General features: G+C 36.3%; 1 pseudogene; it reads right to left on the bottom strand.

The window, feature by feature from the left end:
* Positions 1–818: 818 nt before the first annotated feature.
* Positions 819–24,772, bottom strand: LOC132482958 (F-box only protein 28-like; annotated as a pseudogene).
* Positions 24,773–26,747: the final 1,975 nt, after the last annotated feature.

The following is a 26,747-nucleotide window of genomic DNA, read 5'->3' as shown; positions in this document are numbered from 1 at the left end:
TGCTTGGAAATCACCCGAGCTGTCTCCTGCTCTTGAATACACTTCTGCTACTCTGTAATAATTGCCTTTTCCAGAAAATGTCTTGACTGTTAACTTTTACGTTACCTGCCTTCCTTTTCAGAGAAACAAATTCCAGCATGATGCTCCTGTAAGAAGTGTCTGCCTAATCCATGAAAAGGGGTGGGGGAACCGGTGAGAAAAGCGTGTGTGTCTCTCAAAGCGCCCGAACAAAAGGGCATAGGTTCAGAGACAGGAACCTCTTGAGTTTCGTTAGAGATCCCACTCTGAAACATTTCAGTGCTCCAAGGCAGGGGCTCTTGGTAGTAGAGGGGTAGAGCACCAAGAGTGTGGCTCCAGTGTCAGCTGGGGCTGGAAACAGGTTCATTCTGAGTGCGGAGAACTGCTTCCCCAAGCTGCTTAACAGGGAGGAGTGGGAAGAGCCCCTGTAGTTCCTCAGAGCTCCATCACTGAGAACTGGGAGGACGTGAAAGGCTGGTTACTGGGTCAAGGTGCCTGAAATGCCTAAATTTACCATCTTTTTTTTCAATCTCTGCCCTTGGCAAAAATAGTAGAAACTACAGGGATTTTTTTTTTTTTTTTTTCATTTAGGAGACTTCATTTGCTGGAGTTGAAGATGAAGAAGGTCAGCAGTGCTGCTTTTAGGTGACTTACCTAGAAGGTGAGAGAGCTGGTTTACCAGATTAACTAAATCTGCAGGGACACAGTTTCCCATCCCATCCTGGTCCTTTTTACCACAAGGGGAAACAATCCTTGTTCAGTCCCTTAGTAAACAAGAGTTAAAAGCTACCCAGGTGGAATCAACATTTAAAGGAAGAACAAGAATTCAACAGGAATCTGAAGTCAATTGTCATAATCACGAACAGGTTCATCAGATTTTGTGTGCAAGCCTGAATTTTGCTAAAACTAACAGGCTTTGGAAAAGCCCTAGGACTTTCTCCATGAAGTTGCCTGGTGACTGCCTGAGCCTGATCATATACTAAGTTAGTGGGCTCATCTCCCAGTTGTAAGTCTAGAGACGTTTGAGGACTTTCCCAATTAGCGGTTTTCATCTGACGCTGGGCATGCTCTTCACAGCACATGATCAGCTGATACAATTCAGAGAAACTAGGTTGATAAGTTTGAATGAATGTGTTAATTTCGTTAACAAATCTGTGAGAGTCTTTGGTTATGTTAGGAAACTCTTTGACTGTGGCTTGCAGTTCAGCTTTAGTCCAGGGAGAATAAGAAATTAAGGGTTTAGCTTCTGGATTCTTAGAAGGCTTAATTTTAAAGGGACAAGTTCCGCTGGGTACAGAGGAAAAGGGGGTGGGGAGAGTTTCAGGGAAAAAGGAAGTTTGGTTAACAGAATTAGTATAGAGTATTTGAGGGTATAGGGGAGGCATAGGTACAAGACAAGGAGGAAGATGGCATGGAGGCAGAGCCTGAGACAAAGAAGCCAAGGAAGAGGAGCCTGAGGCCTTGGAAACCAATTTACCGGTCTTTATCATTTCCTTGCCTCAGTTAATCTTAAAAATCTTGTTTTGCAGAAAGAAAATTTTAGACTGCTGATACTGTTCAGAAGCTTCAAAACAAGCACTATGTAAACAAGCACTCCATTTTAGTTCTGGAAATTTTTGAGCCATTGTATCCCAATGCAGTTTTAAGGAAATTAAGTTAAACTGAACTTTTTATTAGTTGTTCGTATTGTTATCAGGACAGGCCAGATCTAACGTTGGATGAAAACTGCTAAATGAACAAAATCAGAAAGGTCTCTAAAATTATAATCTGAGACCAGCTCACAAACTTAGTATATGATCAGGCTCAGGCAGTCACCAGGCAACTTCATGGAGAAAGTCCTAGGGCTTTTCCAAAGCCTGTTAGTTTTAGCAAAATTCAGGCTTGCACACAAAATCTGATGAACCTGTTCGTGATTATGACAATTGACTTCAGATTCCTGTTGAATTCTTGTTCTTCCTTTAAATGTTGATTCCACCTGGGTAGCTTTTAACTCTTGTTTACTAAGGGACTGAACAAGGATTGTTTCCCCTTGTGGTAAAAAGGACCAGGATGGGATGGGAAACTATGTCCCCACAGATTTAGTTAATCTGGTAAACCAGCTCTCTCACCTTCTAGGTAAGTCACCTAAAAGCAGCACTGCTGACCTTCTTCATCTTCAACTCCAGCAAATGAAGTCTCCTAAATGAAAAAAAAAAAAAAATCCCTGTAGTTTCTACTATTTTTGCCAAGGGCAGAGATTGAAAAAAAGATGGTAAATTTAGGCATTTCAGGCACCTTGACCCAGTAACCAGCCTTTCACGTCCTGCCAGTTCTCAGTGATGGAGCTCTGAGGAACTACAGGGGCTCTTCCCACTCCTCCCTGTTAAGCAGCTTGGGGAAGCAGTTCTCCGCACTCAGAATGAACCTGCTTCCAGCCCCAGCTGACACTGGAGCCACACTCTTGGTGCTCTACCCCTCTACTACCAAGAGCCCCTGCCTTGGAGCACTGAAATGTTTCAGAGTGGGATCTCTAACGAACCTCAAGAGGTTCCTGTCTCTGAACCTATGCCCTTTTGTTCGGGCGCTTTGAGAGACACACACGCTTTTCTCACCGGTTCCCCCACCCCTTTTCATGGATTAGGCAGACACTTCTTACAGGAGCATCATGCTGGAAATTCTCCTCCCCAAAACGGAAACTAATTCTAGAATTGACAGTAGTCATCAAAGTAATCAACCAGGTGAATTAAATGACCCTTTGACATCTTTTATTTGTTCCATCTCTGTCGGTACGAGAGCACATTCTGGAAAAGCTGATCATTTGTCCCTATTGAATCAGCTACCACCTTTCCTACAGGCAAAAGTCTTCAACTGATGTTGGCACAATTTACAGCAAACTTTCCAAAAAGATTCAAATAAACCCTCAATACCTCTTCCCATAAAACGACTTAATAAAGAGGTCCTTCAAAAACATAAAGTCCATTACAGAAGACTACAAGACTCAGGATGTTATTATCTCTTGTAATAGCTCCTGTAACACTCTCATATGATGAGTAAGAGAACCTAAGGGACAAGAATGGAGGATTTTTAGGACCTCGGAGCAATGAATAACATTGTTATCCCTTGACACCCTGTGGTTGATACTAGGGGCCCTGTGGGGTTCCGGGGCACAAAGGCCTTTCTGTGTTCCCCATTTCTTGATGACAGGAATTAGGCTTCATTCAACCTCCACGATCTTTGTTGAGTTCCAAGGAGCAGTTCAAACAGTTGCTAATTAGGGGAGGGAGGGGATGCAGAGACAAAGGAGGAACAGTCAAGGAACAACAGTGCTGCCTTGGGGCAGGATCCTGGTTCCCCTCAAGGGATACACATAACATTATCTTTGAGCTGTTTTGCAGATGCTGAAACCCCCACCAGGTGGGAGAAGTTAACTGTATGCTGCCCACAAGCACACAGACCCCAGACCCAGTTGGAACCTAAGGTTGATGGCTCTGACTGCCAGTTACCTCCCCACCAACCAATCAGAAGAATGTCCATGGGCTGATCACACCCTCTGTAAACCGTTGCTATAAAACTCCTCACTACCCCCTCCACAGTGGGACATGCAGTTTTGAGGGCATGAGCCCACTGTAGCCCCCTTTGCCTGGCAAAGCAATAAAGCTCTTCTGTTCTGCTTCACCCAAACACTGTCTCTGAGATTTACTTTGGTGTCGGGGTACAGAAGCCAGATTTGGCTTCATGGTTCCCAACCTTCTTTTTACCAACAGTAATTCTCACTGGAAGTAAGTTCTCTGGGCTTGAGCAGAGGAAAATTCAGCGCAGAATTGGGTCGACAGAGTCCAAGTTGATTGAAGTCAGGTGGGTCAACAAAAATGAACTTCAGCATTCCTTAGGTTTCAGTTAGTCTGGTGATTGAGCCCTAGAGGATCCTGTAGCTCAAGAATATGCTTCAGACTAATCTTTACCTTTGAAATAGAAAGGGGAGCCTGTACAACTGATATTTTGTTTCTGGTGTGGTTAAGTTATCTCTCTGCCCTGGTAGTACCTGTCTGTTTTTACATTCTTTTGTTCCCTTAAAATCATTAACTGATGAGACCTATTCTTCTGTAAGGACAAGTATTGGGTTCAGGCTTAGATCACAAAATGACTTAGGCCTAAAATTCCTTCTCTTACATCAAGAAAGGCATGCCTGATTCTCATTGTATGGTGAAACCCTAACCTATCTGCCTACCATGCCTCAGGGCTTTATTTATTAAGAGTCCTTATTTCTCACAAATTCTGAAGGCTGATTTGGATAACATAGCCTTCCCTAGAGGCTCCCTTTTGTTGCAGTTGTGGACAAAGAATGTCACCTGACATTTCAGTAGATGAAGGATGTTTCAGCCATAAATTTATCGGCCACTGCAACCGCCCCAGTGATGCAATCTGAGGGGACTCAAGATGGAGAAAGACAGAATACTGGCCCTACATTGTTAAGGAATAAATTGAAAGGGCTAATTCAGTGGAATTGAAATTTTAAAGGAATAATTTCAGTGAGCCTGAGGCAGCAGGTAGACGGGCTCCAGGCTAGGCATTTACAACCAGCTCCCTGTTTACATATCTTGGGGTGAGAAAAAGATGGGCTTCAGATGGAACACTTAAAACTAGCCTCCTGTTTGCATTTTCTGAAGAAGGATGCAGGTGGGTTCTAGGCTGGATATTTACAACCAGCCTCCTGTTTGCACTGTGAGATGGAAATAACAACAGAAACAGGGTAAATAGCTGGACTTGCTTTCCTGTGGACATTTTAAGATAACAGTTGCAGCAGGGACAGAGGGACTAAACCCTGTTTGAGTAATAGATCAAGAGGCCACATATTTCTCATCCTTGGGGCAAGGGAGACACTGCACACGCCCAGAAAGGCTCCTTGGAGGTGAAAAGGAGGGGCTGTATCTCTGCCTTGCTTCAGCCTTAAATAAACAAACTGCTTCTCTGTGTGTTCTCCCACTTGTTGTGCTGTGCCTCTAATAACAAAGTTTGCACGTGTTTTTAGAATTTTTCCCTTCTTATAACATTCTTGTTTTCAAGTGGAGGCAAGAGCCAGGGAAACTTTGCTTCTAGCCTATAATCCTAGGTATTCTAATGGCTACGAATCCTGGTTTTCATCAAGAATGCCCAGGTTCAATTCCTGGGCAGGGAACTAAGATCTCACTTCAAGCCACTGGTCACTGCTGCATCTCTGAAATCAAGCCCAGACATGCATTTTCCCATAGCTAGAAAGGCATGAACATTATTAAATTAAGATGTCTGTTTTTACATGTTTGACTACATGTTTTTCCGTGTTTTTCTTTTGTCTTTGTTTTTCAGCAAAAACTCCTATATATCCTGGCTCCTCACTTACTTCTTTGGAGCCATACCTCAGAGCTGTCTGAGACGCTTTATCCCAGGCTATAGTCCTCACTAAGTCCACCAAATAAAACTTAATTCTCAACAATTAGGTTTGCTTTTTTTTTTTTTTTGCGGTATGCGGGCCTCTCACTGTTGTGGCCTCTCCCGTTGCGGAGCACAGGCTCCGGACGTGCAGGCTCACCGGCCATGGCCCACGGGCCCAGCTGCTCCGCAGCATGTGGGATCCTCCCAGACCGGGGCACGAACCCACATCCCCTGCATTGGCAGGCGGACTCTCAACCACTGCGCCACCAGGGAAGCCCTGCTTTTTTCTTTTTTAACTTGACAGTTTTGTTGACCAAAAAAGGGACCCAGAGCAGACTTCTCTCCTTTATCTGAACCCTAGGAGGATCCAGAGCCTTGGTCCCAACAACAGAGTCCTCTTCTGCCCATCAGCCTCATCAGAGAGTCCAGGCAAATTTGGGTTATCCTCTATTGATCCTTGGATCTCCAGATTATTGGCTGACAATCCAGAGTTTTTCAGGTGGTGTTAAACCACTCTCTGGAGGAGTATGTTATCCTGGAAACTTAATTTCAAGAGAAGGTACCTGGGTTATCCTCAGCTGAAAGACTGGGAAGACTTTGCTCAGCTGAAAGACACCAAGTAGAGGCTGGAGTAGGTAATAAGGTGGGAGAATGACCTGTCATTTTCCCCTCGAATTGGCTTTTTTAATAGAGTTTGTTGGAATAAAGGTGAAGATATCTCATGAAACTTTCAGCTCTGATGAAGGAACCTCTCCATCTGGCTTTCTCAGGCAACTGGGAAACTTGTGGGAGATCTGGAGACAAGACCCTATATCATGCAGCCTTCCCTATAAGGAAACCCACCCATTTTAATTAAAAACTTGCTGCACTGGGGACCCACATAAGAGCTGGCCACTCAGTGATCTGAACACCCACATAGTCTCAGGCTACTGAAGGGAAAATCTGAGATAGGTAAGAGAGCTGGAAAAACTCTGTGGTAAAGCCTAGAGATGTCAGCTTTCACTGCAGGTCTGAAGGCTTAAAGCCTGGAGGATTTTCTTGCACAGTAGCTTACACACATGATTGGAAAATTGTTACTGTGTGTGTGTGTATGTGTGTGTGTGTGACAGGGCTTACTTTCTGCCCATGCAGATCTCTTCTCAAGTTTCTCCAGTGTCCATATGATAAAATGGTTTTCTTCCTCCAGAGTAAGAAGTCTAAAAGACCAAGGCTGAAGTAGGATGTTTCGTACAGCCTCACCTCAGACACCACTCATAATTTCTGCTGCTTTCTACTGGTAACAGGGAAAAATTCTGCTGCAGTGTAGAAAGCAACTATACAAAGCCATGAATATCAGGAGGTAAGGATAACTGGCACCTTCCTTCAATACTACAAAGGACACTGAAGGAATGATTTCACTGAAGGATATGCATCTTAGTCTACTTTCTCCCCATAAAACATTTAAGTTTCAAGTCTCTTCTATTGAGAAAGGTAGGTCTTTGTTAATGCAACTATCAAAAACTTACAAGCCCTGAACTTATCCCTTATCCCTCTACCACCCATATAGGAACTTCAACATGAGAAATACATAATAAAATAGAGAAAATATATATTTTTTAAAAACTAAACAAACAGAAGTAAAAGGAAGCTGCCACAACGTAACTAAAGCCATATGTGAATTCCCACAGCTTGCCTTAGAAGCATAACAAAAATGTCCTCTTTTGCCACTTCTATTCAACATAGCTCTGGAAGTCTGAGCTGCAACAATAATGCAATGAAACTAAACAAAAAAATATCTAAATTTGATAAATAAACTGAAAATATTTCTGTTAGTAGATTACAAAATTTATTTGTAGAAAATCTAAAAATTCTGCAGAAAAACTGTTAAACCAAATAGAAAACTCAGCAAAATTGCAAATTAACATTGAAAATCAGTTGCATTTCTATACACTAAAAATAGAGAATTCTAAGAAAGATTAAGAAAATAATTCCAGTTACAATAACATAAAAGGAATATTATTCTTAGTTGTAAGTTTAGTCAAAGAGGTGAAAACATACATTTAAAATTATAGAACATTGTTAAATTAATTAAAGAAGACACAAATAAATAAAAAGATTCCTTGTATTCTTGAATTGGAAGACTTACTGTAATTATGATGTCACTACTATGTGAAGCAATTGACAAATTTATGCAATCCCTCTCAAAATCCCAAAGTTGTCTTGAAAAATAAATCCTACATTTATATAAAATGTCAAGTGACTCTCAATTGCAAAATAATCATTTAAAAAGAATAAATTTGGAAGTCTTAGGTTTCCTGTTTTTAAAAATTATTATAAACTTACAGTAATCAAGACAATGTGGTACTGGCATAAAGACAGACACACAGACCAAAGGAATATAATAGAAAACTCAGAAATGAATCCTCATTAATAAATCCTCATATATATGGTCAAATGACCATTGAATAGCAAAAGGACAGTGTTTGCAGCAAGTGGTGTTGGGAAAACTGTATATCCACATTTGAAAGAATGAAGTTGGATGAATTAAATCAAAATGTATAAAGACCTAAACATAGTACCTAAAACTATAAAACTCTCCGAAGAAAACATAGTGGAAAAGCTTTTATGACACCAGCAATAATTTTTGTGCATGTGACACCAAAATCTCATGCAACAGAATCATAAATAAAGACACTACATCAAAATGTAAAACTTCTGTGCACCAAAGAACATAGTCAACAAGGCAGACTAAGTAACTTAAGAAAGTATTTGCCAATCATATATATATATATATATATATATATATATATATATATTTTTTTTTTTTTTTTTTTTTTTTTTTTGCGGTATGCGGGCCTCTCACTGTTGTGGCCTCCCCCGTTGCGGAGCACAGGCTCCGGACGCGCAGGCTCCGGACGCGCAGGCTCAGTGGCCATGGCTCACGGGCCCAGCCGCTCCGCGGCATATGGGATCCTCCCAGACCGGGGCACGAACCCACATCCCCTGCATCGGCAGGCGGACTCTCAACCACTTGCGCCACCAGGGAGGCCCTGCCAATCATATATTTAATAAAGATTCAATTTCTGGAATATATAAAGAACTCCTAACTCATCAAAAACAAGCAACCCAATTCAAAAATGGACACACGATTTAAATGGACATTTCTTCCAAGAAGATGTATATAAAAAAATGCTCCACACCAGTAATTACTAGGAAAATTAACACACACAAAAAAAATGAGGGGACTTCCCTGGTGGCATGTTGGTTGACTCCATGCTCCCAATGTAAGGGTCCTCGGTTTGAACCCTGGTCAGACAAGGAGATTCCACATGCATGCCACAACTAAGAGTTTGCATGTTTCAACTAATGAGCCCTCAAGATGTAAGTAAAGTAGCCCGCCTGCCACAACTAAAACCTAGCACAACCAAATAAATAAATAAATATTTTTAAAAATGACAATGAGAAATAACCTCATACCCATTAAGATGGTTATTTTAAAACAATTACAAAAGAAAATAAAAGTGTTGGCAATGATGTGGAGAAATTGGAACACTTGTGCACTATTGATTGGAAATGTAAAATGGTATAGCCAAAATGGAAAACACTATCGTAGTTCTTAAATTAAACTTACAAATTTCATATGATCTAGCCATACCACCTCTCAGTACACAACCCAAAGAAAAAAAATCAGAGTCTCGAATAGATATTTGTACACCCCTAAATACAGCACCATTATTCACAATAACCAAAAGGTGGGAGCAATCCAAATATCAATTGATAAATGAATGAATGATATGTAGTAAATACACACAATGGAATATTATACAGCCAAAAAAAGAAGAAAATCATGTGTAATGTTACAACATGAATTGGCCCTGTGGACAGTATGCAAAGTGAAATACGCATCACAAAAGACAAAACTGTATGATTCACCTATATGAAGTAGCTACGGTAGTAAAATGTACAAAATCAGAGATGCAGATTAATGGTTACCAGGAGGTGAGAAGAAAAGGGAAATAGGCTATTGTGTAATGAGTATGAGATTTCAGATTTGCAAGAAGAAAGTTCTCGAGATCTATTTCACAATAATGTAAACGTATTTAACACTACCAAACTGTACATCAAAAAAATGGTTAGAATATAAATATTATGTGCTTTATCATAATCAAAAAGTGTTCACCAACAGGTGGATAAAGAGAATCTGTTATATGCATACGAAGAAATATTCAGTTTTAAAAAGTAAAAAAAAAAAATTCTGAGGGCTTCCCTGGTGGCGCAGGAGTTGATAATCTGCCTGCTAATGCAGGGGAAAGGGGTTTGAACACTGGTCTGAGAGGAACCCATATGCCGAAGGAGCAAGTAAGCCCATGAGCCACAACTACTGAGCCTGTGTGTCTGGAGCCTGTACTCCGGAACTAGAGAGGCCGCGATAGTAAGAGGCCCATGCACCGCGATGAAGAGTGGCCTGCCCTTGCCACAACTAGAGAAAGCCCTCACACAGAAACAAAGATCCAACACAGCCATAAATAAATTAACTAATTAATAAACTCCTACACCCAACACCTATAAAAAATCTGAGGTATGCCACAATATGTGTAAGTCTTGAGGACATTATGCAAAATATAATGACCCAGTCACAAAACGACAAATTCTGGAAAATTTCACTTATATAAAGTATCAAGAGAGAGAGGCAGACTAAGACAGGGACGGTGGGGAGTGCTAGCTGTTTTTTTGTAAAGGATACTATTTCTATCAAATTAGAGCCCCATTTTTATGGCATCATTCAGCCTTAATTATGTCCTTGAATTTTTTTTAATACAAAAGACTCTCTTTGTCAAGACTTAAAAAACAAACAAGAACAACATAAAAAAAACACTAAGGTAAATTCACACCAGACCTCTGTGGTTTCCAAATGCAGACACACTGAGAATTAAGGTTTTAAGGCTTCAACATAAAAACCTCAGAGAAGGGCAGGCAAGCATTCAATCCTTAACAAAATGTATTATCAAAATTAGGAAAAAACATTGTAATAATAAAATGTTATACTTGTTGCATGTACTTTTTTTGTCACATGCACAAAAATTATTGCTGGTGTCATAAAAGCTTTTCCACTATGTTTTCCTCCTAGAGTTTTACAGTTTTAGGTACTATGTTTAGGTCTTTATACATTTTTATTTAATTCATCCATATTCCTTTGTGATATCAGAACTTATTCAAAGTTCTGCAATTATCCCAATGATGTCTTTTATATGAAAAAATGAATTTTTCTTATCCAGAAAACAATCTAAAATTATGCCTAGCATTTAATTATCATAATCCTTGTCGCCTTCTCTATAATCATTTATCAGTGTTTCCTTATATTTTATGATCTTAATATTTGTCAACAGCACAGTACATTTATTTTGCATAAAGACCCTCATTTTAGATTTCTGGTATTTTCTCTTGATTATAATTATAATATAATTATAGTATTTTCACAAGAATATTACAGAAGAGATGTGTCCTCAGGACCACTGAGAGCACATGATGTTAGCATCATCTTTTTGTTAACTTTGATCCCTCAATTAAAATGGTGTCTGCTAAAATTTTCCGTGAAAATTACTGTTTTTCCTTGGTAATTAGTAAGTAACTTATGGGTATTTACTCTGAAACAATATAAATGTCTTGTTTCTTATCAAACTATCACCCACAAACTACAGCTTCCTTTGTTGGATCTTTTCTGAATCAAGGGCATACGATGATTGCAAAAATGAATAGTTGTCATTCTACTGAAGTAAAGTGCTTTTTTCTTCTATGTAATTAATTTAAAAATTAGTATTTCTTTTCTTTTCTTTTTTTTTTTTTTTAACGCGGGCCTCTCATTGTTGTGGCCTCTCCCATTGCAGAGCACAGGCTCCGAACGCTCAGGCTCAGTGGCCATGGTTCACGGGCCCAGCCATTCTGCGGCATGTGGGATCTTCCCAGACCGGGGTATGAACCCGTGTCCCCTGAATCGGCAGGCGGACTCTCAACCACTGCGCCACCAGGGAAGCCCCCAAAATTAGTATTTCTTGAACATGGGTTCATTGATTTTATTTTTTTGCTGAATGGATTAGGATCTATTACAATTTATAATTGTTTAATATGCAAATCTCCCCAGATTTGGTAAGTGGAAACCCTTACATGCTGTGGTCCATACCCTTTCAAAATGTTAGTTTCTTACTTTCCAGAAGTGTATTCTAGAATATCTGAAAATACTTCAGTTTCATTTTTTACTTCCCGTGCCCTATCGTGGAATCAGTCATTTTCCCAATAACTCCTACATTTAGTGGGGATAAAATTTGTTTAAAATTTACAGTGCAGGGCAAAAAGGCATGTATCTCTTTCCTCCTGCTTTTCGCCATTAAACATAATCATGTACCCTGAAGTTAATGCCAGAGTAGATCAAAGAGAGAACATTATAGCAGCAAAGCATCTTGAATGTTTCACCTAATAGAGGAAGGCCAACCATATCTAACTTTTCCTGACACTATTCAACAGCAGAAAGCAAATCATTTCTTCCCTGAGTGAAACGTGAATCCCAGCACATATACAGACTCTAAAAAAATGGCACTGATGAACCTAGGGGCAGGACAGGAATAAGGACGCAGATGCAGAGAATGGACAAGAGAACGGGGGAGGGGGTAGGGAAAGTTGGGACGAAGTGAGAGACTGGCATGGACATATATACACTACCAAATATAAAATAGATAGCTAGAGGGAAGCAGCCGCATAGCACAGGGAGATCAGCTAGATGCTTTGTGATCACCTACAAGGGTAGGATAAGGAGGGTGGGAGAGATATGCAAGAGGGAGGGGATATGGGGATATATGTATACATATAGCTGATTCACATTGTTATAATGCAGAAACTAACACACCATTTTAAAGCAATTATACTCCAAAAAAGACAAAAAATAATAATAATAATTTTAAAAAGACAAAGAAAGACACACATACACACACAAGAAAAGAAAATTCCATGTAAACCAAACACTGCTGTCAAGAGATATCAATTGAAAGCCATGTCAGAAATAAATCAAGGGGGCACTATCTTTAACCAGAACTGAGTATCCCTTTTTCAACTAAGATATGTGGCTCTGTCTTGAATATTGCATTATTCAAGTAGAAACAACAGGGGCACACTTCTCTCTCATCAACACACATCTGACTACATTCTTGAGTGGAACTTCTGAGAATCAGTGGAATCTCAGCTGCATTAGGTAAATGAAACAGAACAAAGAGTCTCAATGTCAAATGGCAATTGAAACTGCAACTGACAAAGTAGCCCAAGCCATATGTGTTATACATAAACAGGGTCATTGCCTGCTAAAATAAAAAGATTTAAAGACCCAAAGACTCCTAAAATAATTTACCAAGTATCCAGAATACAATAAAAATCAACTATCATATCAAAAATAAGAAAATTACAATGAAATCAGAAAAGGTAATTAACTGATACAAGCACTGAGTTGAAATTATATGACAAGATTTTTAAAGAAACCATCATGAAAATATTTTAATAGCGATTACAAATTGAATAAAACAAGTAAAACGTAGAAAAATCTTGACAAAGAAAGAGAAATTATAAAAAGAACAAGTGAAAATTATAGAACACAAAAACATCAATACAATAACGAAAATAATAAAATTTGTACAATGAACTCAATATAAAAGATAACAGGATAGAGTTATCAAGCTTGGGGACAAAAGAATAAAATTCAGGTAGTCTAACCAATAGAGAGAAAATATCCTGGATAAAGAATGACCGGAATCTTAGGAACATGAGAGAAATAACCAAAAAGGTCAATTTTTGTATCATTACAATCTAAAAAGAAAGGAGAAAGAGGGAGGTAGGGAAAGATCATTGGCAGAAACCAGATCAAATATCTTCCCAAATTTGACAAGAGACACAAATGTAAAGACTGAAGGAGAGGAGTGAACCAGAGATAGGATAAATTCAGAGAAATCAACACCAAGACATATTGTAACTAGACTTTTGAAAATTAAAGATAATAAATACATCTTGAAAGCAACCAGAGAGAAATGATGTATTATCATAAGGGAACAATTCAACAACAGTGAATTTATAATCTGAACTAATGGATGTAAGAAAGAAGTGGCAAGGTATTTTTTAGATTGAAAGAAAGTAAATGGTAAGAGAAGGAATTTAAGAGTATCACAAACAAAGGAGAAACAACAAAAAGTGCAGGATTATGGATACATACAATGTTTTCTTCCCCATAAATTTTATGATAATATTTGATGGTTGAAACAAAAATTGTAACATCATCTGATACTCAGAATTTTAGTATTAAAGAGTAGGAAACATAAAGGATGTAAAGGCAAATTAAGCATTTCTTTTGAAGTGATAAATGTTGATACCAATAGATTGTGATGTCACACATGTATGATAATATCCAAACCACTATAAAAACTATAAAGGTACACTTAACAACACTATAAATATATAAAGATGAAAATTTTTAAATCCTAACAATAGATGGAATACAAAAAATATTCTTTAAAAAAACACATAGGAAAACTCATTTTTGTTAATGGTATAAAATTATCTCACCAACAAACTGTGAGCTTGGATACTACATCATGGTTTTTCATTAAAAAATACTGTGTTGAAAATGGAATGTCAAAGGTTGATATAAAATTGATCAAAATCTAAGGACAATATTAAAAATAAGAAAATTTTTCATTTGGTAAACTTAGTCAAAAAGATGCATAATCATGTCATATTGGATGAATGTAAAATGTAGAAACACTGTGTTTATATTTCCCAAAATTAACACCAAAATTTTAGGTTTTATGAAGATGTCAGACTGCCCCCAGAAATATATTCTATTTTTACATCTAAATTTACCTTGAATAACTGAAGCATAAGGCAAGGTTTATTTTAAATACTTAGTCAAATAATAACTACAAAATTTATATATTAAAATACAACTAGGAGAGTGATAATTGAAAGTCACAAAAATATAAATAACCACTATACACAATTTAAAATTTGTTAAAGTGGGCATGTATAAGCTTGGGCAGTAGAAGACATGTTTTTCTAGGTACAACTGAAAATATAAATGAAAAAAAAATTAAAATTTTGGTCCAAAGATGTAGAATAAAGTTTAAAGTTAATGTTAAGAAGGGGCTTTCCTGGTGGCACAGTGGTTGAGAGTCCGCCTGCCTATGCAGGTGACACTATTCCATGCCCTGGTCTGGTCCCACATGCTGCGGAGCAGCTGGGCCCGTGAGCCATGGCCACTGAGCCTGTGCGTCCAGAACCTGTGCTCTGCAATGGGAGAGGCCACAACAGTGAGAGGTCCACGTACCGCAAAAAAAAAAAAAAAAAAAAAAAAGTTAATTTTAAGAAGTTTCTATTCAGAAATAAAATGTTCAATATGCTTTTTCAGAGTGATGCAAGAAATTTTCCCCTATTGAAGTGTGAGGAAGCATTCTAGTTTACACATGATTTTGCTTGAACTTTATGCTAAATAAGACAGCCTGTCTTATAGCCTGTCAAACAAATATTGTACATCTGCTTTAACCACCAAAGAAAAGAGTCACTCATCATCCAGTTACACAAAGAGTTAAGTCCAAATATACCCCAGTTGTCCATCAACAGTGGACCCTGTCGGGAATTCAGAATGGGAAAAATAAGATAAACAATTCTGTGCTTTGGCTCTATGGGCTTCTCAAGAGTTAAGGTGCATATTTAAGGAAGAATGTTATTGATACCAGATTCCAGCATCTCTCATACATAGAAAAACACTAAAATCACTTACTTGAGGCATCTGGTTTCTCTGAACAACTGTATGTTTGACCACATGTATTTTCCAGTTAAAAAAATTATATATGTACAATTATTATATCAGACAAAATAGACTTTAGAATAAATACTATTACAAGAGACAAAAAAAGACACTACATAATGATCAAGGGACCAATCCAAGAAGAAGATATAACAATTGTAAATATTTATGCACCCAACATAGGAAAACCTCAATACATAAGGCAAATGCTAAGAGCCATAAAAGGGGAAATCAGCAGTAACACAACCAGAGTAGGAGACTTTAACAGCCCACTTTCACCAAAGGACAGATCAGGCAAAATGAAAATAAATAAGGGAACACAAGCTTTAAATGATACATTAAACAAGATGCACTCAATTTATATTTATAGGACATTCCATTCAAAAACAACAGAACACACTTTCTTCTCAAGTGCTCACGGAATATTCTCCAGGATGGACCATACTTGGGTCACAAATCAAGCCTTGGTGAATTTAAGAAACTTGAAATCATATCAAGTATCTTTTCCGACAACAACGCTATGAGACTATATATCAATTACAGGTAAAAAACTATAAAAAATACAAATATATGGAGGCTAAACAATACACTACTAAATAACCAAGAGATCACTGATGAAATCAAAAAATACCTGGACACAAAGGACAATGAAAACATGACGACCCAAAACCTATGAAATGTAGCAAATGCAGTTCTAAGAAGGAAGATTATAGCAAGTCAATCCTACCTCAAAAATAAGAAATATATCAGATAAACAAAGTAACCTTATGCCTAAAGCAATTAGAGAAACCAGAATAAAAAAAAAACCAAAGTTAGCAGAAGGAAAGAAATCATAAAGATCAGATCAGAAAGAAATGAAGGAAACAATAGCAAAGATCAATAAAACTAAATGGTGATTCTTTGAAAAGATAAAGAAAATTGATAAACCATTAGCCAGACTCAACAAGGAAAAAAGGGAGAAGACTAAATGAATAGAATTAGAAATGAAAAAGGAGAAGTAACCACTGACACTGCAGAAGTACAAAGAATCACAAGAGATTACTACAAGAAAGTATATGCTAATAAAATGGACAACCTAGAAGAAATGGACAAGTTCTTAGAAAACCACAACCTTCTAAGACTGAACCAGGAAGAAATAGAAAATATAAACAGACCAATCACAAGCACTGAAATTGAAACTGTGATGAAAAATATTCCAACAAACAAAGGCCCAGGACAAGATGGCTTCACAGGCGAATTTTATAAAACATTTACAAAGACCTAACACCTACCTTCTCAAACTCTTCCAAAATATAGCAGAGGGAGGAACACTCCCAAACTCATTCTACGAAGCTACCATTACCCTGATACCAAAACCAGACAAAGATGTCACAAAGAAAGAAAACCACAAGCCAATATCACTGATGAACATACATGCAAAAATCCTCAACAAAATACTAGCAAACAGAATCCAACAGAACATTAAAAGGATCATACACCATGATCACGTGGGGTTTATCACAGGAATGCAAGGATTCTTCAATATACGCAAATCAATCAATGTGATAAACCATATTAACAAACTGATGGAGAAAAAACATATGATCATCTCAATAGATGCAGAAAATTCTTTTGACAAAATTCAACACACATTTATGATAAAAAAAAAAACACTCCAGAAAGTAGGTATAGGGGGAACTTACCTCAACATAACAAAGGCCATATATGATAAACCTACTGCCAACATCCTTCTCAATGGTGAAAAACCAAAACCATTTCCTCTAAGGTCAGGAACAAGACAAGGTTGTCTACTCTCACCACTATTATTCACATAGTTTAGGAAGTTTTAGCCAGAGCCATCACAGAAGAAAAAGGAATCCAAATGAGAAAAGAAATAAAGCTGTCACAGTTTGCAGATGACATGACACTATACATAGAGAATCCTAAAGATTCTACCAGAAAACTTCTAGAACTAATCAATTATTTTGGTAAAGTAGCAGGATACAAAATAAATGCATAGAAATCTCTTGCATTCCAATACACTAATGATGAAAAATCTGAAATAGAAATGAAGGAAACACTGTCATGTACCATTGCAATAAAAAGAATAAAATACCTAGGAATAAATCTACCTAAGGAGACAAAAGACTTGTGGGCAGAAAACTATAAGACACTGATGAAAGAAATTAACAATGATACAAAGAGATGGATAAATATACCACGTTCTTGGATTTGGAAGAATAAACATTGTCATAATCACTATACTATCTAATGCAATCTACAGATTCAGTGCAATTTCTAGAAAACTACCAATGGCATTTTTCACAGAACTAGGACAAACAATTGCACAATTTGTATGGAAACACAAAAGACCCCGAATAGCCAAAACAATCTTGAGAAAGAAAAATGGAGCTGTAGGAATCAGGCTCCCAGAGTTCAGACTATACTACCAAGCTACAGTAATCAAGAGAGTAAGGTACTGGCACAAAAACAGAAATAAAGATCAATGGAACAGGATAGAAAGCCCAGAGATAAACCCACGCATATATGGTCACCTTATTTGTGATAAAGGAGACAAGAATATACAATGGAGAAAAGACAGCCTCTTCAATAAATGGTGCTGGGAAAACTGGACAGCTACATGTAAAAGAATGAAATTAGAACACTCCCTAACACCATACACAAAAATAAACTCAAAATGGATTAAAGACCTAATTGTAAGTCCAGACACTATAAAACTCTTAGAGGAAAACATAGGCAGAACACTCTAGGACATATATCACAGCAAGATTCTTTTTGAACCACCTCCTAGAGAAATGGAAATAAAACAAAATAAACAACTGGGACCTAATGAAACTTAAAAGCTTTTGTACAGCAAAGGAAAATATAAACAAGATGAGAAGGTAACCCTCAGAATGGGAGAAAATATTTTCAAATGAAGCACGTGACAAAGGGTTAATCTCCAAAATATACAGGCAGCTCATGCAGATCAATATCAAAAGAACAAATAAACCAATCCAAAAATGGGCAGAATACCTAAATACACATTTCTCCATAGAATTATACAGATTGCCAACAAACTCTTGAAAGGATGCTCAACATCACTAATCATTACAGAAATGCAAATCAAAACTGCAGTGAGCTATCCCCTCACACTAATCAGAATGGCCATCAATAAAATATCTACAAACAATAAATGCTGGACAGGGTATGCAGAAAAGGGAACTCTCTTGCACTGTTGGTGGGAATGTAAATTGATACAGCCACTATGGAGAACAGTATGGAGGTTCCTTAAAAAACTAAAAATAGAACTACCATATGACCCAGCAATCCCACTACTGGGCATATAGCCTGAAAAACCATAATTGAGAGAGTCATGTACCAAAATGTTCTTTGCAGCTCTATTTACAATACCCAGGACATGGAAGTAACCTAAGTGTCCATCAACAGATGAATGGATAAAGAAGATGTGGCACATTTATACAATGGAATATTACTCAGCCATAAAATGAAACAAAATTGAGTTATTTGTAGTGAGTTGACTTAGAGTCTGTTATACAGAGTGAAGTTAGTCAGAAAGAGAAAAACAAACACCGTATACTAGCATATACATATGGGATCTAATGAGGAAAAACAAAGTAGTTGTGAGGAACCTAGGCGCTGGACAGGAATAAAGACGCAGTCGTAAAGAATTGACTTGAGGACACGTGGAGGGGGAAGGGTGAGATTGGATGAAGTGAGAGAGTGACATGGACTTATTATACTACCAAATGTAAAATAGATTGCTAGTGGGAAGCAGCCGCATAGCACAGGGAGATGAGCTCAGTGCTCTGTGATCACCTAGAGGGGTGGGCTAAGGAGAGTGGGAGGAAGATGCAAGAGAGAGGAGATATGGGGATATATGTATATGTATAGCTGATTCGCTTTGTTATAAAGCAGAAACTAATACATCATTTTGAAGCAGTTATATTCCATAAAGATGTTAAAAAAAGTGAAGAAACATCTAATACAAGATCAATACCAAAGCGAAAACATAAATGGATTGATCAGGCAACGCATGCATCCATCCATGCATTGTAAGACGTGGCCTCAGAAGAGAACTGAAAACATGTATATAGTGACCGGCTACGTTCTCTGTCAATAGGTTATAAAAATATAAAGTCAATACAGTAAAGGATTTTTCTTTTACCATAAATACTACAGAAGTGGCCTTTTAGTTACTCATAACTTCACAAAGCCATCAACCACTTTTCATACACTCCAGACAAACCTCATTTAAACAAAAAGTTCACTTTTTCCCAAAGGCAGTGTAGTGTCTATTTGAAAAGCAGGTCTTCTCTTTCATGTGTATAGTATTAAACTTAAGCTCTAGTCTGTCAAGTCTGGGTTTGTTTAAAATATGTGTGTAGGTACAAATATGCAGAAAAAAACTAGTGTACTTTGTTGACAGCACAAAAATATTTATTCTTCTAAACATGATAGAACTAGTATGATTAATGAAAATTTATCACAAAATAAAAAGATTCTATGTAATAATCCAACCAGGAGAAGTGGTAAGCATATTCCAACTGTGAAAATTCCAATTTGTGTTCTGAATGTCTAAAAGCCTATGGGACACCATGTTTCTCACATAATTCTCATATGCATATAATTACTTATGCTACTAAGCTATTTCTTCTGCAGCTAGGATCACTTTCAATTTATATTTCATTCTGAAGGCATTTAGATTTTCTAAAAGAATCTTTGGCTTTGTTACATTTTTAAAACAAAATTCTGAGGAGGCTATTCATTCTGCCCACACCCGGAGGAAATTTATACTGTATAGTCCATCACTTACAGTTCATGTTCCCTCTGCCCTACCCATGCATACTGTTCACCTATGTACTGCATTTGTTTTAGCAGGCTCTAGTGTTGGTCTTGAAGCTGCTTTTGCTGTTCTTTCATTTGGGTTTACATAAAGGTCTGAAATTTCACACCTGAGAACAGCCACATCAGCATTACTTATTTAATGTGCTGTTAGAGTTTGGTAATCTCTTGTGTTTAAGGGCTTTGCTTGGAGAACACTGAGTTATTGTCAGGGCTGCAGAATGTTCTGAAACTGGAGGAAAAACCATGAGTATTCCAGACTAATTCAATTATAGTAATTTTTTCTGAAGAATTAAAACAAGTTTCTCATCAAAATAGTCCATTGCCATGGAGAAAGTACCCCGAACTCTTTAAGCCCTTCATGAGCTCGTTGGGAGAATCTGGTAGAACTGACATTTCTCAGCTCACCATAATTTCATTAGTAACATTTTCTGAGATGAAGCAACAGAGATTCGAATCCATATACATTAGGAAAGTCATATTTAATACTGAAAATCTTGTTTCAGTAGCAGTAAATATGTCTTCATGAGCAGGTAATTAATAGTTTTTTTGTTTGTTTCTGATTCTCTTCTTGCAAGTTGTGTTTCAAATTGTTACTGAAATATATTATACCTCTCTATTTACACAAATTCCTGATTCAACATTCTCTGGCAGACCAAGTTCATTCTTTCACAGTTGAGGTAGATCTAGCTAATTTAATGATAGGGCATAAAGCTGAGGATGTTTTTAGTGGTTATGACGGGCAACTGCCATCAGTGTTTGTTTTGAGGAAGCTGTTCTAGAGTCAGTGCTGGGGTTGGACACCACTGGGACACCTGTTGCTAAATTAGAATAGGAGGGTGAGGGCAGTTGCTGAGCAGATTGCATGGTGGAAGAGAAGCCATTGTGAGTGTGACTGCCATCTCCTTCAACTATCCACTGCTTTGTTTCTCTATTGTCTTCAGGAAGGCCCATTTAAAAACATGTTTATTAATGTGTTATAACGTAAAATTCACACATTATAAGAAAACAATTCTATATTATTTAGTAATCTTGCAGAGTAATGAAACTTTTACCATCTTTAAGTATTATATTTCTATCAGCACAAAAACACTCTTTGGGTCTATTTATAGCCAGTCTTTTCTCCCACTGCAGAAAACAAAAAATATATTTTTTGCATATTAATTTATCAGATATAGGGTTTCTAAATATTTCTCTCATTTCATAGGTTGGTTAGCTTTTCACTGATTGTCTGATCACAACCTTTACGTACAGAAGCTTTTTAGTTTGATACAGTCCTACTTGGGATTTTTGTTGCCTGTGCTTTTGATAGTATATTCAAAAAAACATTGCCAAGGCTGATATCAAGGAGTTTTTCTATGTTTTCTTCTAAGAGTTTCACAGTTCGTCTCACATTTAAATCACTAATCAGTCTTGAGTTGATTTGCGTGATCGGTTTAAAAAACCAGTTCCATTCTTCTGCATGTTTAGAATCCCAGTTTTCCCAACACCAGTTATTGAAGAGACTCTCATTGCCCCCACTGTATATTCTCAGCATCTTTGACATGTATCAGTTGACCATATATATGTGGGTATTTTCTGGGCTCCCTATAATATTCCACTGGGCTCCCTATAATAGTCCAAAAAATACATATATATATATTTTGTTTTTTGATTTACGTTAGCTTTCACTATAGTCTGAAATCAGGAAGAGTGATTCCCCCTTCTTTGTTCCTTACTTTTATTTTTTTTTCTAAAAGTCCTGTGTCTTTTAAATTTAATTTTATTTTTTATTCCATTGCTTTGAGCCACAACTATTCTACTTCACTGGGGGAAAAATGCCATTGAAATTTTGATAAAGATTGCTTTAAATTTATACATGACTTTGAGTACTATGAAAAATATCACCTTAATTCTTCCAATCCAAGAATAAGGATATCTTTCCATTTATTTGTACTTATCCAATTTCTTTCATCAATAACTTATAGTTTTCACTTTACAGAACTTTTACCTCATTGGTTAATTTATTATTAATTATTTCATTGTTTTTGATAATATCATAAATGGGATTGTTTATTTAACTTCTATTTTGAATATTTCATCATTAACGTATAGAAATGTAACAGATTTTTGTACACTGCAACTTTACTGAATTAATTTATTAATTCTAATAGCTTTTTGGTGGAGTGTTTAAAATTTTCTGTATTTAAGATTTCATCATCTGCAGACAGAGATTAGGTTTTTAAATTTTGTTTTCCTTTTCTTTCTTCACTTTTGTTTTCTGTTTGTATTTATTTGTCTTTGTTTCTCTGTCTTTTTCCTCCTCATTCTCCTTTTTCTTTCTTCCTTTCCTTCCTTACTTTTCCTTCTTTCTTTCCAACCTTTCCCTCTATCTTTCTTTCTCTCTTCCTTCCTTTCTCCCTTACTCACCCCTCCCTCCTCTCCTTCCTTCCTTCCTCCCTCCATTCTTTATTTCCTTCTTCCTTCCCTTTCTTCCTTCCTTCCTTTCCTTCCATTTTTCTACATTTCTTTCTTTCTCCCTTCCTTCCTTCCTTCCTTCCCTTTCTTCCTCCCTTCCTTGTTTCTCTCTCTCTCTTTCTTTCTTTCTCTCTAATCAATGGATCTACCTGGGACTTCCAATGTCATATTGAAGACAATTGGTAAGAAGGGGTCCCTTATTTTTCCTGATTTTAGAGAAAAAAAAAACCAAAACTCTCAGCTTTTCACAATTATTATGATAGCTGTGCATTGTCATATAGGAAGTTTATTACATTGAAGAACATTTCTTCTAGACCTAATTTGTTGAGGTTTTTTATTATGACAGATTATTAAAATTTGTCAAGTGCTTTTCTGAGTCTATTGAGATAATCATGTGATTTTACTCTTTTGTTAATATGGTGTATCATGTTTATTGATTTCCATATGATAAACCATCCTTAAATCCTATTATGTCTCACTTGATATGTTTGATCCATTTGATGTGCTGTTAAATTCCATAACCTAGTATTTTATTGACAATATTTACATCTATGTTCAACAGAAACATTTTCTTGTAATTTTCTTTTCTTGTAGTGCAATATTAGACTGTGCTTTCATGGTAATGCTAGCTAAAAAATTAGTTTGGAAGTGTTGCCTCCTCTTTAATTTTTTTCAAAAAAATTGAAAAGTATAGGCGGTAATTATGCTTTCAGAGTTTGGCAGAATTCATCCATGAAGCCATCTGGTCCTAGATCTTTCCTTATTGGGAAATTTTTTTAATGATTCCATTTCCTGATTCCGTAATTCTCTGTTCAAATTTTCCATTTATTACAATTCAGTGTTGGTTGGTTGTATGTTTCTATTTTTTTTCTAAGTTGTGCAATTTGTTTTCATATGATAGTTTTCAGTGGTATCATTCATGATACTTTCTGTTTCTCTGGTATAGTTGTAACGTTTCCTCTTTCATTTATAATTTTGTTTCTTTAAATCCCTGTTAATTTTTCTTTTTTGGTTAGTCTACCTAATATGTAAACTTTATTTATTTAAAAAAACTTTCTTTTTGGATTTTCTTCTACTGTCTTTCCAGTCTCTATATCATTTACTTCTGTTCTAATCTTTATATTCTTCCTTCTGCTAACTTTGGGAGGAGTGTGTTCTTTTTTCTGTCCCTTGAGGTGGTTTAGAACGTGATTTACTTAACACCTTTCTTTTCTCTTAATCAAGGAACCATTTGTTGAAGAGATTATCTATTCTGAATTGGGTATTCTTGGCTCTATTGTCAAATATTATTTGATTGTGTATACTCATATTTAATACTGAGCATTTTATTCTGTTCCCTTGGTTGATATGTCTATTTTAATGGCAGTACCATTCCTTATTTATGGCTTTGCAGTGTAGTTTGGAATTGGAAATGTGATACCTCTAGCTTTGTTCTTTTTCCTCAGAATTGCTTTGGCTATTTGGGGTTAATTGTTTTTCTGCACAAAATTTAGAATTGTTTCTGTTATTTCTGTGAAGAATGTCTTTGGTATTTTGATGGGATTTGAATCTGTACACGGCTTTGGGGAATATGGTCATGTTAATGAAATTAATTCTTCCACTTACAAACATGAGATATTATTATTTGTTTGCATCTTCAATATCTTTCAGAAAAGTTTGGTAGATTTTCTTGTGCAGATGTTTCAGTTCCTAAGCTTTCATAATATATTTTATGTCAAACATGCAAGATTGATAAGTAATTGGCAAAAATCTACCTTATTTAAAGCATCTACTTGAATAAACCTCATCTCCTTTATCTAGGAAACGATACTGTATCACACTACTGTTGCAGAAGCATAGATTTAATTGCATCATTATTTTGAAAAACAAATTTTGAAATTGATGTGGTTTAAAACCACAAAGGAACTGACCTTTTTCTAGTTATTGTATTATTATAATTTCAATATTAAAACAAATAAGAGGTTTCTTGAAAAATCAATGCATGTCCCTGGTGTGCCACGAGAACTTCAAAACTTTGTTGTCATCATATAAATGAATTAAATCACACAGTGAAAGAGAAAATGCACAATTTTATGTTAAGGTGACACCAGTAGTTCACTTCTTTTCATTAGTTGTGTGGAAGGATGTTTCTCAGAGTAATTCAGTATCTTTATCACTTAAAGTTTCTGATCTACTTGTCCTGAAGACCAGTTGTTGCTAAAGTAATGCTACCTATAAATGATGTAGCACTTTTGATGAAAATACCTTCATGTTAAGGGGGAAATGCTGTTAACGTATTCAAGACATGCATCTGTGATGTTGATAGCTTTGTTTTAGATTTTATAGTTGTTTTGGTTTTCTAGGGAGAAATGACACAATGCTTATTGCATTATGTACATTTATCACTGATTTACTTAATGTTAACATATAGATAAACACTAAATAAGTGGTAATACTTGGAAAGAAGCACTTATAACATAAGTCTTAGGAAATAATGCTTGTAATAAACTTAACTATATTACATATCAACAGGCAAAATATAGAAAGTTACTAGTGTAATATGATATGATGTGATTAAATTATACTTCCTGCTGTTAAGAAAATAATTCATCAGTATTTTACTGTTTTGATGCTACTGTGAATTGGTTAGTTTATTTCATTTCTTTTTGTTATTCTTCTCCATTGGTGTAAAGAAATGCAATGATTTATGTATGTTGATTTTGGATCCAGCAACTTTTGTAAAATTGTTGATTAATGTCAACAAATTTGTGACTTACTGGGATTTTCTATACATAGGATTATGTCACCAGCAAAAATAGACAACTTTATTTCCTTTTTTCTAATTTGGATGCATTTTTTTTCTTTGTTTTGCTTAACTGCTCTAGCTAGAACCTACAGTACTCTATAAAAAGGAGGGCTGAGGGACTTCCCTGGTGGCTCAGTGGTTAAGAATCTACCTGCTAATGCAGGGAACACAGGTTCAAACCCTGGTCTGGGAAGATCCCACATGCCATTGAGCAACGAAGCCTATGCACCACACCTACTGAGCCTGTGCTTTAGAGCCTGTGAGCCACAACTACTGAAGCCTGCACGTCTGGAGCCTGTGCTATCCAGCAATGAGAAGCACACCCATGCAACAAAGAGTAGCACACGCTCGCTGCAAATAGAAAAGGCTGCCTGCAGCAACAAAGACCCAACACAGCCAAATAAATTAAATAAATAAATTTATAAATAAGTAAATAAATAAATAGGAGTGGTGAAAATGGGCAGCCTTGTCTTGTTTCTGATCTTAGAGGAAACATTTTCAGTTTTTCTCTATATAACATAATGCTAAATGTGGGTTCATTCTAAAAGACTTTTCTTATATTTTAGTATATTTCTTCTATTCCCCATCTATCAAGGGTTATATTGTGAAAGAATATTGTATTTTGTCAAATGCTTGTCTGTCTCTGTTAAGATGATCATGTGATTTTTAGGTTTCATTTTATTGGTATAATGCATTACATGTATTGATTTATGTATGTTGAACTGTCTTTGCATCCTAAGGATAAATCTCATGTGGTCATGGTGTAATTTTAACGTGTTCTTGAATTCAGTTTGCTTATATTTTGCTGAGAAATTTTGCATCTATATTTATTAGGAATATTGGTCTATAATTTTCTTTTTGTGGTATTCTTATCTGGTTTTTGTATGAAAGTAATGCTGGCTTCATAAGATGAATTTGGATGTATTCCCTTCCCTTTGATGTTTTAGAAAAGTGTGAGAAGTGGTGAAATTCTTCTTTAAGTGTGTGATAGAATTCTCTAGTGAAGCCATCTTGTCCTGGAGTTTTACCTGCTGGTAGGTTTCTGATTACTGACTTGAACTCTTTATTCATTACTGCTTTGTTCAGATTTTCTATTTCTTCTGGACTCAGTCATTGTAGGTTGTGTGTTTCTAGAAATACATCTATTTCTTCTATGTTATGTAATTTATTTGCATATAATTGTTTATAGTAGTCTTATGATTCTATGTATTTGTGTAGCATTAGTTTTGGTGTCTTCTCTTTTATTTCTAATTTTATATAATTGAATATCTCTTTTTTCTTCTCTAATTAAGGAATTGTCCATTTGGTTCATATTTTCAAGGAAAAAGCTATTAGTTTTGTTGATCCTTTCTACTGATTTTTCTTATCTTTATTCCATTTATTTCCTTCCCTCTGCTAATTTTGAGCTTAACTTGTTCTTTATTTTTCTAGTTCCCTGAG

Source organism: Mesoplodon densirostris (genome assembly GCF_025265405.1).
Source record: "Mesoplodon densirostris isolate mMesDen1 chromosome Y unlocalized genomic scaffold, mMesDen1 primary haplotype SUPER_Y_unloc_1, whole genome shotgun sequence".
Classification (NCBI taxonomy): domain Eukaryota; kingdom Metazoa; phylum Chordata; class Mammalia; order Artiodactyla; family Ziphiidae; genus Mesoplodon; species Mesoplodon densirostris.
This window is presented reverse-complemented; position numbering and strand designations above follow the sequence as displayed.